The 18,295-nt window shown below is 32.5% G+C and overlaps 1 pseudogene; it reads right to left on the reverse strand.

The window, feature by feature from the left end:
* Window positions 1-2,638: 2,638 nt before the first annotated feature.
* LOC116114510 lies at window positions 2,639-4,120 on the reverse strand (annotated as a pseudogene).
* Between the last annotated feature and the right edge of the window lie 14,175 nt (window positions 4,121-18,295).

Raw genomic sequence — 18,295 nt, forward strand, 5'->3', positions numbered from 1 at the left:
TTTTCGAATTATATCGCGTATGTATCGTATTACAGGATACGCCTTTTTCAAAAAAATTAATAAATAACAAAATTTTTCTAAAAATAATATCATCCCATGATTAATTAACAAATTTTGTGGTGATTATTGACTTTAAATTATGGTATTACATAATCAAAAATAAGAATTTATATCATTTCTTCTAACCATTATATCATTTCAAGATCAATGTCAATATTTATAACTCACTTGTATTTATTATTATTATGCAAAATGAGCAACACATCTTCTTTCACTTTCTCCATGCAAAATGAGTAAATTTGGGCAGATTTTAGTGAACCGGGTTGGTGACCCAGATTCGACCTAAATTTTTTTAGACCTTGGCCCAAATAAATAATTCGTATCGATTTGTATATATATTTTTAAGGATACAAACAGTTACGTATGTATCATAAGATATCTATAACGTATCGAAGGTTAGGATACACTCTCAATACGTATCGTTGTTGACCTATGTCGAATCGTATCATAGGATATGTATCGCGATCGGGGATACTAACAACTATGCTTTTTCTGTTACACGTAAGATTACCAAAAAATACCAATATTGTTTCATAGTAGATTTTGGCCCAAAGCGAGAGAAAAAATCTGTGAGGTGGGTTGGGCACAATGTGATGGGCCAAACTGAATTTTCTCTTAGGGCTAGTGGACTACTGAAGAGTATTACTAATGGACAAACTGTCATTGGGCTGCATTTAGTCCAGCCATGTATTGTCCTAAAACCAACATTTGTACCAAGATTTGCTACAAGACTACAATATGAGCGGACAAAAATGCCGTGATTGTACTAAACCATGGAATCGAATGGTTTGGTATAATATACAATATGATAGGTATCTAGTCACAAAAAATATTCGGTTTTTCTCTAAAAACCATACGGTATGGTAGGTACGATTTTTTATTCTTGGTTTATTAACCGAACGCTGATTTTTTTGTCTTTTTTTAAAAACCCTTGAAACTATAATTTTTATATTTTTTTATTAAACTCCTTTCAAAATATCAAAAAAAACGATTAACTAAACCTTAAGAACCAATCTTTTCGTTCGATTCAATCTTGAAACTAATACGGTATAGGAGGATACGATTTTTTCTTTAAATTTCCGTATGTACGTTTAGATCAACCAAAAACCGAAACGTACCTCATTGTCTTGAGTGGTAGTTTCGGATGAAAAAAAAAAAAAAAAAAACTCTTTTAATACGTAAGCATATCATATCACCTTTATATTTGTAAATGTTATGTTTTTTTTTTTTTTTTCCTACTATTAGGGTTAGTTTATTCGGTGATCCGCCCACTAATAATCCCTACCATAAAGACAATTTACATTATTTTTAGATATGTATAAAAGAGATAATACTCTGAACTTTGTATCCCAACATCTGCGATACAATATATAATATCACAAAAAATATATCACTTATAGTATCTTCAAATAATATTATCACATTATCATGCCAAAAATATACCAATAATAAAATATAATAATGATTTAACAACTAGTTAGAAATGTAAATTAATAAAATGGGAACTTTTTATAAAAAAAACCCCATCTCCTAGTATTAAATATCATATAGGAATATTTATTTTTTAAAATATTATAAATAAAAATATATTATCTTCAAATTATATATATATATTATTATCATTAGATGGAATATAAGGTACATAGGCTCAATAATTTGGTGCGTAATAAGGGTTTTAGGCTCTATTTTTAAGATTTTCATGAGCCAACAAGTAGCTTTCAATCTCGTGACCAAGACATAGCAATCACCAACACAAAAAGAAGAAAACAAAAGATTTCAATATTAGATAAAGATTACTCACACAATAACAAACAAAAAGTTGATTAAAAAAATGCTTGATTTGTTGCAAACATCCCATGTGACCAAGTGAGAAAAAGACAAAGTGGCTAACCTAAACACTTTTTTTTTTTTTTTTAATATTATAATGTTCACAAAAGCCCCATTGGTGGTCCATCTTCAATAATTTGACCACTAAAAAAGAAAATTACATTAAACTAATGCTAAACCACTCCACTAAATAAATTGGCAATTTTTTAGCAATAAGTTTTTAATGTGAGATCAAAGTCTCACACTGAATTAGAACACATATATGGGTACTACGATGGTGAACAAGCTTACGCTGCCCAACCTCCCTCCACTTGAATCATGGATCTCAAATAAAGAATCGAACATAAAAACATGCACTATCATAATATTCTCAATTCGCCTAACATCTAAGCACTATATATCTGGGCTATCATAGATATCTGGCACTACAGATGGATCGCACTTATAGTTTCGATTATGAATAACAAAAAAACTAAATAAATGGAAATATAATCCTCAATGCCTTGAATCTAAAGAATATTTATAAACAAAAAGAATTATTACATTGTTGCATTTTTGCCTTGAATTTCTCATAATTATAAAGAAACAAAAATTCATGGATCTAAGTTTTTTGTTCTACAATTCACAAAAAAAAAAAAAAAAAAACCTATACGAAATGTATGATTTTACTAATTAATAGAAGATTAAATTATAACTTAAGCAACTCAAATTTAGTGGAGGTTTTTTTTTTTTTTTTTTTTTTTTTTAATTTTTACCTATCTCTTCTTCTGATCTGATGGTTGCTGCATCTTATTCTCTTGATCAAGAGTTCAGCATAGAAAAGCTCATTCCAGGCGTCCGGCACCCTGGAAGACACCAATGGCTGCAGTCCTGGAACATCAACGGCGATCTTTTTCTCTTTGGATAGGTTTTGTTTCCTATAGATTGATGGGTGACATCTTTCGGTAATCAGTCAATCGGGTGATGTTTAAGTAGGGGGACGTGATTTTTCATCCCTCTAAGTACTTCTCCAGCACCAGCATCTTGGGGGATATGGCTTTAGATATGCACATTCTTGATCGGCTCAGTCTCGCTGGCACCGTCCCTGAATTCCATTGTCCCCCCTGCTGAGACAAAGCAATGTTAAAAAACGATTCCAATACAAAAAACAAGAATTCGTAAACAGTTTGGATGGTTGAGTTACCTAAATGGGAGTCAGAATAAACCCCTGAAGAAAACCATAGATTCCCCGTATTTACATTGGCGTCGACCCATCGCGCCATGTTGTTAAAGCTTTCCGGAATGCCTCAGAAACATTAAGTTCACCATACACATGGCTACCTTCTTGGTAATAATCTTTCCTGCAAATTTCGCTCATCATTTTAGTTAATTACGAGAACAAAGGTCACCATACAAGAATCGAAGTAATCAACAACAACCCTTTCGAGGTTTTTTCATGTGTCCACCAGTGTCCAGTGTTGAAGATGATGATATCCGCGGTTTTATATGATCAGAAGACCTCCCGACTAGGTCGGCGCTAAGTGTCTCCTTCGTTGATCCGTTTTTTTCAGGCATTTCCCATTCTGAACTAGGAAGGAGATACAAAAAACTCCACAGAGAAGGTATAATCTGTCCAACAAAAGAAACTAAACTAAATTATGGGCATCAAAAACACATATGAACTACACAAACAAGTTCAATAGATCAATCAATAGCATACTTGTGAAATGAACGAATACGAAGCTTCACCGCGAAAATGGTGTCTTCATGAGCTTCGAAAACCTTCTTCGGATCTCTCGCCGCGTTTCTTAGTATGCAAACAAGAGATTCCCATATTCCTATTCAATGAATCACCGACAAAAACAAGCCTCTCCCTCTAACAATTCACAATAGGCTCCCATTCAACCTTCCATATACAACATTCATAGATTAATGGCAAAGCTCAACAACCCTATTAAAAATTACTACTAAAATCAAAGATTCAACCTCCCTGATCTCATTAAACAAACCAATCAAACAAACCATAAACTATCACAAAGTTTAATTACCATAAAGGATTTAAATTATGGACAATACCTTGGCAAAGTGCAGCCTTTAGGTTCCATTTGAATGCTGAAAGAGTTTATCAGGTCTACCATTAAGAACACAATTAATTGCTCATCATGAAAGAACAAGAGCCTGGTTTATAAAGAGGAATAGAATGATCCTCAACCCACTCCCCATCAAACAAAACACAATTCATTAAACTCTCCATCAACTCTCATCCCTTGTTTCACCACCACCGTCTTGAACTACTCCCATTGCCTTGTTGTTTTGGAGATGCTGTGTAATTTGATCTCGAGGCTTAGGCTTCACCAATGGAGTAGGACTTGGACTTGAATGATCTTGAACTTTTGTTGTCGTTTGATTAGAAGGTAATGGAGCCTTTGGTGCGGGGGCACTGCTAAAGTGGTCTGATTTGGCTTCAAATTTTGATCTTTATTAGAAAGTGAGAACTCTGCGTGGTGTTTTTACAGTTGAGGGTTGTTATTGGCAATTGAAGTTTGATTTGCATGCAAGACTTTATTTGAGGAGATGAAAAATCTAAACTTTGAGTGTGGTTTATATTAGGAGATTGATGATTCACAGTGGTTTGTGTTATTGATCTGGTAGAGTTAACAAGTTTTGGGGTTGAACATGACTTGTTTTGGAGAAGAAAGAAGAGAAATTGGGGAAAAAGTATAGAGAAACAGAAGAGAACTGAGATCTATAGAGCTTGAAGGAGAGAGAAGAATTCAACTTGAAGCGATGGAACTGACACTGAAAATATAGAGAAAGAGAGGGAGGAAGAGGAGGACGAAGAGGGATTAAAGGCCAAGAAAACAGTGAAACCAACAAAAACAAACATGAAACCATATGCAAAAGCGAGACTTCTTCGGTTTTCAAGAGGGAGAAGAGGCTTTTGAGGTCTGTAATCCTTTAACTCCTCCTCCATTAATGGAGGACAGGTGCTTTGTGGCATCTGCCATTAAGGGTATGTTTCTCTTCCTGTTTTTTTCTGCTTTTCTTCTTTCTTCTCACACAGTGTGTGAAAAGAGAGAGACACAAGATTGAGAAGAATCCTAAAGTTAATCTAACTCTATGAGAGTTTGAGTTCAGAGATAGAGAGAGAGAGAGAGAGAGAGAGAGAGGAGTTGTGAGAGAAAGAGAGAGAGAAAGAATTTTCTCCTCTGCGTTTGAACGAATTAAATAAGAATACACCCAAGGGTTTCGGAAAGGAAAGGCCCCCAAGAATTGATTACTTTACATTATACCCCTGGCTAATTATTTATCTTTTCAATTTTCATTTCTTCAATTTTTATTTAACTATATAAAATAGTAATTAAATGATAAACTATAAGTAAATAAATAAATTTAATTAAATACATACTAAAAGATGAAAAAAATAAAAAGGAATTGAAAGTATATAAGGTGAAGGATACTAAAGTCTTTTCAAACCAAAGTTTCAAATTCTTTTCACTTTTATTTCTTCATTTTTTATAAAATACTTCAGTTAAATTGAAAAGAATACATAAATAGACAGAGGGTATTATATAGTTTTTATGGAAAAAAATTCAATATTTTGGATGTATTGTCACTATCCGAAATGTATGGGTGTATTTATTTCTAATTTCCTCAACCCTCGAGGAGAGAGATGTATAAACCCTGAAAATAAACTTTAAATTTTAAATTATTTTTAAAGATAAAATTGAGACAAAATTATGTGCAGGATTTTGATATTAAAAATAAATAAATAACTGTTTTTGTGATAAACCTAACTTATTAATGGATTATTAATGTGATTTGTACATGGTAATAAGGGAAGTCAAGTTTAGTTAAGGAGTCTTATTTTTGACATGTTTGCACAAAATATCGAAAGTCATGCTATTACAGTCTGTGACCGGTTCATGTCTGTGCCATGTGCCTGGTTTGAAGAATTTAAAGATGCTGCTGTTTTGACACGTGCATTTTGCCACGCGTCAAAAGACAAGTCCATGTCTTTCATATTTCTCACACCTTCACCTACATCGTAAGATTCATAGGCACGCCCCCTTCAATTATTAGGCCAAACGATGTGAAATGTTAAAAATGCCCTTTTCGTTGGTGAGAACAATAAAGTCTTAGTGAGAGTGGTTGATGTATTTATATATATATATATATTTAAAAATATTTAACGGTTTAAAAAAAAATGAGAAACACTTGAGACTTAGGAAACCCGATCAAATTTTTCAAAAACTTTTCTTTTGACACATATAATATATCTTATTGTACTAGGAATATAATTATTTTTAATTTAGTTCATATTTAAATGTGGTAGTAGTACCCCAACATGGTCCATTACCATAATTTGGAAAAACAAATTATTAAAACTTTTAATAATAGTAACTTAATCATCAAAATAATTTAGGTGAAGAAAAGTATCAAATTTTAGATAATATAATTATATTTTAAGTTAATAAATTCAATATCTTTTTTTTTTAATGTTTTATTATATAGAAATTTCAATTTATTTATCTTGTTCTTAAAAAGTGTATGAGAAATTCAATTTTATAACCACTAACCCTGTGACAGAAGACAAAGCTCTTAACCATGTAAGTGGGTTATCTAGAGGTTTGTTTTGAGTCCTTAAAATGGTCATCAATTATATTTGTGATTTATCCTTTTATTGACTTATAATGTTTAACAAAATCTAAAAGATAGTTGAGGTGCGACAAATTAACCCTAAAATACCATTAACAAAAAATATAATAATATATAATATAAATTATCAATCAATAAAAGATGTGAATATAATCTTTGAGCAGACAAGCATTAACTAAGAAAGTGCCCACTCATATACATATATTGACTATTTCTAACCTAAACATTAAACAATACTCAAATTGTATGTCAAAATCAACTACACTACATATGTCTTACTTTCTCAACCGATCAACATAAGTTGTGGCAAAATTGTAATTTTGTAATTTTTTATGATTTGAATGCCCTTAGAGATTCCACTCAATTAACAGTTAGATTTCCTTTTTAACCCTGCGGTTTCTAAGCTCTTTCCTGTGGGACCATTGTCGTAATGGTCACAGTTCACGTCACGTCCGTACGGTCGACATCAACGGACAAAGTGAGGAAACGACGGTGTAGTATCATTAGATTTGACTATTGTAGGACTTGAGTCACAGAACCGTGACGGAAACCCTTTCTCTGTTTTAATTATTTGTGGTCTGGTGACTGGTTGTCATTGGACGGACCCATGACCGACAAAAAAGCAGAGCGGAAAGTCCAACAAATAGCATGTCAGTGTCGTTTGAATCTACGTCACTTGTGACTATAGCACTGCACCTTCCTTCGCCTGCCTTATAGAATTTAGAAAATTGCCTAATGTGTCCCTTTAGTATTATGAAAGGGTGGAAATTATTACTTAATTAATTAATATACAGTTTTATAATTTGTAATTTCTTTATGATAAATACACCACAATAGATTATTTATTCTATTCAAAACATCTGAAATTTCAAAATTATAATGGATATCATATCTTATAATTTAAATAATTATCCTTTTATTTAAAGTATTTAAAAAATATTATTATATTACTTTTCATATTTGTTTCATAACTCAAATAATATATAACGAAATAATATATCAATTAACATATAACAATAGATCAATAATGGTTTTTTTTTTTGTACAAGTGTCTGGACCATTTACGTGCACCTCGACTATTTTCGAGACAAAACCGACTCAGCAACACCCACCATGTCTCCTTACTTAATCGTAGATGCTTAGATGAGAAAATCGAACATGAAATCGTTGTATTTACACTACCCATTTCGCCAAACTATCTAAGTTACACAAGTCACGAGTGAGTTGATCAATAATCATGAATTTCGTCTTCGATATGAAAATGTTTTTTAAAACACACACATGGTAAATGTTTTATACAATGTTTGATTGTTATGATAATTAATTACTTAATTTAATTTCCCAACTCACCATGGCAATATTGACTTATTATAAAACTAATCTTTTTAAATCCTACATAATTACTTGCCCAATAACAAAAAATAAAAAAAAAAGAAAAACCATTTGTTATTAAGATGACTACAAAATGTTACCAGCAACATGTAAATTTTTATTATGAATTAAATCCAAATTATAAAAATATAATATGACAATATATTTATAAAATTGTTAGATTATTATGATGATAATTAAATTAATTAATAAATTCTCCACAAACAACATAACTTACCACGATTAATTTAATATTGACTTATTATAAAATCACCCTTGTGTAGATCCATAAAATTTTGCCCAATAATAAAAACCCATTTGTTATTACTAAATCACAATTCAAATTTTACTAAAGCAACATGGAAAATTTTATTTTTCATTTTAAAATCCAAATATTATATAAATGACTTGGGAAATACTTGATTTTCTATACCAAACACTAATTTACTAACACAACATGTAATAAATAATATTTATTACCATTCATGAATGACTTATGTTACTAATTATAGTAATTATAATGGTTAATCAATTATTATATATATTAAACAGTTATAGAACCAAAATACACGTCAAACATCTAAAAAAATATTAGGTTTGAAGAAGCCGTACACTTAAGTGGTCTTGTGCGTAAAGGGTCAACTCTTAAAATTGGGTCGGTGACTAATTGGTTTCATTATTTTATTTTTACGGATTTGAATTTAATTTAATTATTGATGCCACATCATCATATTTATTGAGTAATATTGGGTGCGTTTAATTTATTATTTTGGATAGGATTTTGAGAATAATATTGGATAGTTGAATAAGGGAGTATTACGAGGTAAAATTTAAAAAATTTATAAAAAACTCCAGGTTTGCTAATTTAATTAAACACTCTAATATATAAAATGACAAAAACACCACCACCCGCAAGTCATATTCTGGCCACCACCGCGGAATCTGGCCAGAAAATTAAGTTACGACACAGATCCACGATATGTGTCGTAACTCAATTTTCTGGCCAGTTGACGGTGGTGCAACATGTCGATATGGTTGGATCTGGCCGGAAAAGGCCAGATCTAAGGCCAAATGTGGCCGTCGACGGCGCCAAAGGTCCATATCTGACGGCCAAAGATAAGTCATCATTTTCGATCAACGATGACCAAGATTTGGTCGTCGTGATGGCCGTGGCTGACGTAGATCTGGCCGAAAAAAACTAGATCGATGAATAAACGGCCAGTTTTGACGGTTATTCACTGTTGTGACAGATTTCGACTACCACCGACAATGGTTGTTGGAATCTGGCAAGTTGGTGGGTGGGGGGTTTTTGCTAATTTTTAAACTTTTTTTTGGAGATATTTAGTGAAATTAATAAACTTAAAGGGTCTAAAAGTAATTAAAAAAATACACTAATATTTCTCAAATAATGTGCCAAACAATATTTGGGGAATAGGATCGGGAATATGAATAGAAATATTTAACCAAACGCACACAACTTAATTTCACAACTTTTTCCTATACCCTAACGTGACAATTCGTCATTGGTTAGCTTATAAAATGAGTTATGTCTGTTGTATGGGTCATATCTACCATTCATGAGCTAACCATGATAAGTTGTGATGTCAGAAGTTATAAGAGAACAATGAAAAAAATTCATAACAAAAGTTTTTGTTATATAAAAGAATAACGAATAAAAAAAGAAACAAGAAAAAATGGGTGAGATTTGCTTCTTTATATATTCGTTGTCGTTTTTCTTTACAATATGATTTCTCTTGATAGATAAGATTTGTCACGTCCTTTGTTCATTTAACCCTTATATTTTTTTCTTGTAGAATTTCTTCGTATCTTTAAAGCTCGACAATATAAAAAATTGTAAGAGAAGTTAGGAGTGTTTTTTTTTTTTTTTTTTTTTTTCTTTTCAGTTTGATTGTCGGAGGATTGTGAAGTCAAAGCACAATGAATCTCTCTTTTGGACCTCTAAGTTGAAAGTTCAAAGTATTATTATAATTAAAAACTTCTAGATTTAGAAAAGTAACCTATACTTTCCAAAAGCATAGCCAACCTCATACACACACACACACTATATATATATATATATATATGACAATTATATTTCATTACTATTTTAATTAATATGATTGAGATTTTCCTTGAAATAATAATTAAAAATAACAAATTAAACTATTTTGAATTATTGATACAATTAAATACACTCAACTACCCTATGAAAATATATGCTCAATATGGATTATATTTTATTTATCAAATGATGGGTGTTTGGGTATAAAAATATATATCTTTATCTTTACCAAAATAACTAAGTGATATATAAATAAATAATTTGATATATCTTCTAGGATTATATCTAAAAATTAAAAGTATATAAACTAAACTAATATGTTTTCTTAAAATTTATTAAATAATTTATTTAAAGAGTTTATTTCATAGCATGTTTAATCTTAGGGCACTCTAGGTTTTTGGAAATTATTAAAAAAAAAACCCCTTTAGGCAGGGAGATTTCTAATAATTTAAGAAGGATATTTAAAAATGAGTTAATGACTTTTTCCCACTCAAATAATGGATTCACATACTTTTAAAATATCACTTTATTATCCAAATTTATATTCTAACGGCAAACAGAGACCAAACTAGGTCCAAGCTATTGGGGCTTTTGAAGAGGGGAGACCAATAAGTTTTTTGGTGGTGAAATGTTAGATTTTGGTGATTGAGATTGATCAGAATTTGACTTGGGAGGGTCAACTACGCAAACCCCTAATCACTCGATTGCTGGCGATTAGCGGGGTCGATAGAAGTAGGGTTTGAGAATTGATGATTAGGGAAGAGAATAATGGTAGTGTGGGGCCGCAATAATGTCGGAATTGGAAACAAAATATAAATTTGGGTAATAAAGTAGTATTTTAAAAGTTTATGGGTAAGAAAGTGTCATTAAGACATTATTTGGCCAAGAAAAAATGGTTTACTCATTTAACAATTATGGGGGGTTTTGATAGCTTTCAAAAACCTAATTTTGATATGCTTTATATATTAAAAAAAAAAAATCCCAAAAAGGGTATAAGAAATAAACCCTATATATATATTTCCTATCTACACCATTCTAAATAAATCCATCAAATTTGAGAAACTTTATGGTATTACAATGTCCTCGTAATACTAGTACCACAAACTAGTACATTTATGGTATATAGAAATTAAATTTAATAACAACAAATATAAATATCAATGAAAGAGAAGAAAATATAATAACAACATAAATTTATTGGGTCGTTTGTTGTATGACTGATGTATCCTTGCAATTAATATTGAAGATTTTTTAAATAAAATATTATGCAAATATTTAGAAACCATATCCAAAAAATTTGACCCGTAATCATAAATAGGAATCTACAATTTAAAATTAAAAGAAAAGAAAAAAAAAAAAATACAACCCATAATAAAGAAAATGACAACGAAGACATGTCCTAAGGCATTAAAATTCCAACAACTAATTCATATTTATGGCAACCACATATATTTATTTCTTCTGCACCGACTAACAACAAGACAAACCCACATTCTATTTCTCCCTTTAAAATTATTGCAAGCTAATCCCATTCACATGGTTTCTCCCACTATTTGTGCGACTCATCAAGCCCTTTTTTTTGTCAAGCATTTCTATGTCACATATTTTGTCTGTCTTTGATGTAAAAGTCTTGAAATTATTTTAATGTATAGATTAAAGGTTAGAGTGCATGAGAAGTCCCCCAACCCTACTTTCGAAACAAGGCAAGCCCTGTGGTCCGGGGCTAACAATATTAGTAATCGTACTTGTGATTCAAATATGAGACCATAGGAGGAGCAAACCCCTACAACTTGGCCACCCCTGGTAACCAAAAAAAAAAAAAAAAAGAAAAAAAAAAAAAAAGAGTGCACGACAAATTTCCACCCAAAAACTTTGAGAAAAAAATGTACATGGCATCCAGTAATATGCGACTACGTTGGAGACAACACACGTTTTTCATGAATGAACGACCGTCCATAAAATTTTAAAAATAAAATAATGAACGTCTGTCCATATTATATGGACGCCTATCCATATTATATGGACGGGTGTCCATCTAAAATTAGTGGTTTGTCTCTCTTTCTTTTCTTGTTCTTCTTCTTGGCTATTGTAATTAGTTCAACATCTCCTCTAGATGAGTTATAGGGTCTTGCTCCGCCTTCATGTTAAGAGTTGAATTTGAGAGAGAGAAAGAGAGGCTTCTTGCTCCAACACAAAAATCAGCTCTTCTCTCTGGATAGGGGTTTGTGAGAAAATGAAGAAAAAAAAGAGTTGAGAAAATGATTCCTATAGGACCAGGTTTTCAAGCTGAAGTTCCAAAATGGACTGGTGTGCCTTCTGAAAGTGACGCTAAGTGGTTGGGGACTCGGGTTTGGCCACTGGAAAAAGGTAGAACATAGATTTTTAATTGAAAAGGATCATATCGAAAAGGGAAGACAAGATTCGTGTGGTTGCCAGATCGTAGCATCTATTGAATGTGTTAGATTTCTTATTGCTAAGAAAATGTACAGACTGAAACTTGAACTGTCTTCAGCTTTTCACACATGAAAAATTGATAAAATGGGTGAGGAAGATATGCTTTCTTGAAACAAGCAAGAACAGAAAAAATTCAAGAATATAGTGAGATTAAATACTCCATCTCTTGATAAGTGTTTCTGGGATCAGATATTCAAGTTTTTTTCCAACCAAAAGCAGGGAAGAACTTGTGAGCTACTATTGGTGTCCATTATTTTGTTTTTAAAATTTTATGGACAAGCGTCCATATGAGGTGGACACCCGTCCATATTAAATAGACTCTCGTCTAAATAATATGGACATGAGTCTATTGTTATTTTCATGGACACTCATCCATTTGTGATGAACGATCATTCATTAAATATGAACGGGCATCCATAATTTTTGGACGGTCTTTCATTCACAGAAGACGTGTGTTGTCTCTAACGTGACCGTGTTTGACCAGATGCCACGTACGTCGTTACAAAAATTTGATGCAAATTATCAGTGTCTGTGGCATTATTGTTCTTAAAAATCCGTCCATTAACTTTAACTGAAGAAGGATATTATGGTAAATTAACAAGAAGCCTAAAAATCAACAATTTAAAAATTTGTCTTTTGGTCTGTGTATTTAACAATCAAAAGGTAATTATATCATTTTAGCTTTATATATAAACTTGGAAAGAAAAAAAAAAAAAAAAAAAAAAAAACAGGAACCCCGAAATTACCACAAACCAAAAATAAATGAATATTATCGAATTTTAATAAAATAAAATGAGATTAAATCAAATTAACCAATATAAAGCATAGCCTTTATAAGAATATGGGTGGAAGCCAATGTTTTTAATTCGTGAGAATCAGCGATTAGACAGAAGTCGGTTAATAATTAGAGGATTAACTTAATTAAATAATTTAATGCAATGTCATCTTGAATTAAGCAAAGATTATGATTAATTAATTAAATTAAGCTCAATTTTCAAAGTAATGCTCACTAAAAGTTCATATGAATTCTAATTGAAGTAACTTGTGAGATGTAATTAATTAATTAAATCTCTCTTCAGCCAAGAACACTTGAGAGGTTATTAAATTAGATTGAATTAAATTATTAGATCCTTCATAAGTCTAGGTTTCAGGTGGAATCTGTTTTAAATGCAGATTAAATGATTTATTCAACGATTTCTTAACTAAAATATTATCTAATTATATTGTAAATTAAGTTATTATATTGGAAAAACCAGAAAATCGCTTGTGTTTTGTCTTTTTTTGTAGTGAGTGTTCGTTGGTTTCAGAACACAGTTTAACCCCCAAACGTTTTGTCATTTTCATAGTGAGTATCAATTGATTTTGGAAATGCAATTTTAACCCTAATTTTTTTTTTTTTTTGGATTGTTAGGTTATTCTATTTAAATTTGAAGGAACTGATGTTTTTAAAGGTTGAATTTATGATATTTCCGAAATCAGCAGGTGTTCATTACAAAAAAAGATCAAACACGCAAAGGTTAGGATTGTATTTCTAAAACTAGCGAATGCTCACTGTAAAAAAAGCTAAACACACAGAAGTTAGGATCGTATTTCTAGTACCATTGAGTGTTCACATAAGAAGGTTAAACATAGGAGGGTTTACTAAGAAATCCGATTGATTGGTTTAACATTTTTTACTTTTTTTTGCCAACCAACTATGTTGTATTAAGATTAAATTCCAAAAATATTATGAATTTCTATAACATTATGGTACATTAAAATTATCCATTAATATAATTAATATATTTGGTATATCAAATTTCTACAATAAATATTACATTAACTATACGTCAACAATATTAACTTGAAAGATAATTTTTTTTTTTTTTTTTACATTTTAATAAAAAAATTTGACTGAAAATTCGTATTTTAGTGCAGCGATGATGTAAGGAATGTAAATTCTGATTTTAAAATTATTAAAAATATTGCATTTGAAAATTTTTGTGAATTTATATGATAAAAAATAAAATGCATATCAATAATACTATGCTTACTCACGAGCTTACTAACCGTCTTACTACCTTTGTTAAAATTACATATGGTACCCGTACTATGCGTATGGTACCCGTACTATGCGTTATATTTACAAAGGATAGTAAGATGGTTAGTAAGATCGTGAGTAGAGGTGGGCAGGGATCGGTCCCTTGTGGGCCCAGGCTTGGGCCCATTTGGGACTGGTCCCAATCCCAGGCCCATGAGAAAAACCAGGAGGGCCTGGTCGGGACTGGTCCCATGGGCCCAGGACCGGTCCTAGGATCGGTCTCATGGGGCTTGGATAATTTTTTTTCCCCCCTCAATTTTTTTTTTATATTTTGAGGGCAAAACGAAATTTTATAGGGGGTTTTTAGTATTTTTTTAGGGGTAAAATTTATAAATTTTATAAATTTTTTAGACCTGGAAGATTTTTTTTAATAAATTTCGTAAAATTTTATTTTAGCCCTTGTAATTTATATTTATTTTATAATTAACAAGGGGTTTTATGTAATTTGGCAGGGGACTATATTGAAAAAATACAAAAAAATTTGGGCCCAGTGGAGGGCCCGGGCCCTCCTCCTTAGGCCTGGTCCCGTTTTGGGACCATGCCTCCTAGGTCCAGTCCTCTCAAGGACCGGTCCTAGGACCGAGTTTTGGAGCTGGGCTTTTCGGCCCGGTCCCAAATGCCCAGCTCTAATCGTGAGTAAGCATAGCATTACTCAATGCATATATGTCATATAAGTTATCATAATGCTTTTCCTTAATCCAATGTGATAAATATTTTGCTTTCATTCGACTTAATCAAAGTCTTCATCCTTGTTCAAGTGTCTTCATTTGCAAGTCTACATATATGAAATTTTCTTTCCCTGTTAATTATGTTCCGGAAAATTGAAATTTTCTAGAGAAAAGTCAATGGCAAATTCCGTAATGTGTAGCAATTCAATGCAACATAAAATTCTTACTACTTTCCCATTTGTAAGGACCAAGCAAGCAGATGAGAAAGTTGAAAAGTTGCCTAGAAACTTTCACAATTACTTAAATAAATACTTTAGAAAGTTGCAAGAAAAATTGATTTGAATAGTTATTATAAGTAGATAATATATTAAGTAATGGATGTTTTGGTATTATATTTTGGCAGGTAAAATTGTACTTACCGATTCTGCATATCAACTCTCTATCTCGACGAACATGGAGTGCGACATGGTTGGGTTGGAGACTCCCCACGTCGCATTCTGCGTCAGTTGGGATAGGAAGTCGATATATAAAATTGGTAAGTGTAGTATTTTTTATTTATTATTGATATTATTTACGATGAATAAGGTGGCCTCTTCATTACCAAGTGGGTATTTTATCATTGGCCTGGAAATAATTGTGGTTTGCAGATTTGATCAGAATTCGCCATGCGTGTGCATGTGTGTGAAAAGTAAAGGGGGTTTAGAAGTGCATTCCAAGCAACAAATCATGAATGTCCTCAACGAGGACTTGTGGGCAATCCCCATCCTAATGAAGATGACTTCTACTACCATCAATAATCGTTCTTCTTTATCTAACCATACCAAATTTTCATTCAACCCTTTCTCTAACAATTTGGGTCTCTTTCAGGCTTAATTTTGAACCTGAAACACATCTGACAAGTTAAGAAATACCTTAAATTGTATACATTTGCCCAAGCTCTCCCTCTAGTGAGACGAGACTCTTACAAAGTTTGCTCTCATACACCCAAGGGCATAGCCAGAAGTTTTAGTGAGTGGTTCAAAACATTTAAGTTGATAAATTTACAATAAAATTTTGTAGAGTCGATATGAATTTAAGTGATGTCAAAATAATAAATATTAAAAAACATAAAGCTTTTTTTTATTTTTTTTCAAAGTTTGAGTGGGTTCAATATGAATTTAAGTGAGGTTAAAATTATAAATATTATAAAATATAAATCATTTTTTTATTTTTCAAAGTCTGAGTGGGTTCAATTGAATCCATATGTTATAGTGTAGCTACGTCCCTGCATACACCTAATAACTGTAAAGGGGTCCTAACTAGGCACAACCCATGATAGTCCCTATAGACATGTAACATTCTCCTCAAACAGAATAATAAACCTTTTGAGTGGAGTTAAAGGGTGGATCTCCTGTCATGACCCTATCATTTAAAAAAAAAAAAAAAAAAAAAACTTCTTCCTAGAAACTTCGATAGCTTGCCCATTTCCCTTTTGAGAGCCAAAATAGATGGGCATTGTCCTACAAGTCACAAGTAGAGCTAATAAGAAATTTTAAGGTGTTTAAAGAGGAAACTAAAGAAAGGTGATCCAATCATTTTGTTGTTATAAGAATGCAAAAAACTTTACAAAATTAAAGAATCAATAGTGGCATGCTCAATTTCAGCTTTTGATGTACCTATCTATATATTTAACAATTTACACTTTCATTGATAAGCCACGACGTTCAGCTAGAGGTTTCAAACCAAATCCCAAGTATTTGGGAGGAGGTTGATGGGGGGAGACGCAAACGAGACGTGACGACGTAGTGGCGTGCATACGGACATGGACTAGGTCTTAGCAGTTGGAGAAATTTAAGCTTGATGTTATATTTCTGTTGCATTTTATTTCAGTAGTACGTGGAGTCCATTTTATTATTTCATTTTAAAAGCGTCAGTTACTGGTAGTGGCCTTAGGATTTTCCTCTGTTTTCGGCTTGCTCTATTTTTCAGTTTCATGCATATGGTCTGCTATATAAGTAGCCGTGGATTATCAATGAAGCATAGAAAAATTATTCCAGTTAAACTGTGGTACATCCTCACTCGAAAAGGATATTTTCGTGATCGTTTTTATTTACATTCACACGAGACCTATCATTGGTATCAGAACCAGGTTTCTTATGGGAACCAACAAGGAGCGGATTGAGCACTTGGAGTCTGGGCTCAGTGTAATTCAGGAGGGACTACAGCGAATGGAGTTTGGTATGAATGATAAACTCCACCATTTGGAGGAAGCTCTCAATCGACTTTCGAATGTGTTGCTCACTAATCTAGAGTCCTCAAATCATGGCAATCACCATTGAGAAAACCGAGATGGAGGTTGGCAGATCGTCTCTTCCAAATCAGCCAAACTAGAATTTCCACGATTCTCTGGAGACGATACAACAGAGTGGTTCAATCAGTGGAACAATTCTTTGAATACCAGGGCACGGCAGAGAACCAAAAGGTTCCCATGGCTGCTTACCACCTTGAAGGGGAGGCCAACCAATGGTGGCAGTGGCTTCGTTGGACATTACAGGAAGAAAGACACGTGATTTCATGGGAAAAATTCGAAGAGGAATTATGGGCTCGCTTTGGACCATCAGGATGCGAAGACTTTGATGAAGCTCTCTCAAGGATCAGGCAACTAGGAATGTTGAGAGACTATCAATGTGAATTTGAGAAGCTCGGCAACAAGGTGCATGGTTGGACGCAAAGGGCATTGGTGCGGACATCCATGAGAGGTTTGAAGGCTGAGATTTCTGATGGGATACGAATGTTAAAACCCCAATCCCTCAAGGAGGCCATTAATTTAGCATGAATGTGAGATGAGGAGTTTATATGGCAACAACGGTTCACATGAACTTCACCCATAAGAACTCCTCTAGCCATAAACCACACGTGTAGCTCCTGCTACCCCTACTGTTCCAATCAGATGCTTAACCTGGGAAGAAATGCAAAAGAGAAAGGCTCAAGGTCTCTGTTTCAACTACAATGAACACTTCACAGATGGGCATAGATGTCAAAGACCACAATTATTACTCTTGGAGGGGCATGCGAGTAACGTGGTATGCGAAGAAATTACTGACCAGCAGACAATGGAAGAAGACCAAGGTGGAGATACAAGGAAAGTATAGGAAC

This window comes from Pistacia vera, unplaced genomic scaffold (genome assembly GCF_008641045.1).
Source record: "Pistacia vera cultivar Batoury unplaced genomic scaffold, PisVer_v2 Contig712, whole genome shotgun sequence".
Taxonomy (NCBI): domain Eukaryota; kingdom Viridiplantae; phylum Streptophyta; class Magnoliopsida; order Sapindales; family Anacardiaceae; genus Pistacia; species Pistacia vera.